Here is a 431-nt window from a genome sequence, read left to right on the forward strand (position 1 = left end):
GAGGAAGAAGAATAACGGGTGGAACATAGAGGTTCCTGATTGGCCGAGCGCCTACCCCCACTACCGGCGTGACGTAGAGGCGGGAAGCTCTCGACCAATCGCTAACGTTTATGTTCTACCCGCTATTCTTCTTCCTCCGTTAGTCGAAATACACTATTACCATAATTATTACCGGACGTCTGGATACCCCGTCGAGAAGTGCATAAATGTTTGGCTGTTTAGGTGTGACTGTTCAGAAAGCATAAATGCAATCGTGTAGAGCGCCGTGAACATAACAGGACGCTCCCGGCTCGCCTCCCGCAGTGTCGCTCCGTAGCAGACGATACTACATTCACACGAGTGCTCTCCCCCCCCCCCTTCTCCACCCCGACAGACCTGTCCGTGACAGCGTGACAGCACAGTCAACACTCTGTGCTGCGCCAGATCCCAGA

The sequence above is a fragment of the Frankliniella occidentalis genome, unplaced genomic scaffold (assembly GCF_000697945.3).
Source record: "Frankliniella occidentalis isolate FOCC.00 unplaced genomic scaffold, Focc_3.1 Scaffold76, whole genome shotgun sequence".
Classification (NCBI taxonomy): domain Eukaryota; kingdom Metazoa; phylum Arthropoda; class Insecta; order Thysanoptera; family Thripidae; genus Frankliniella; species Frankliniella occidentalis.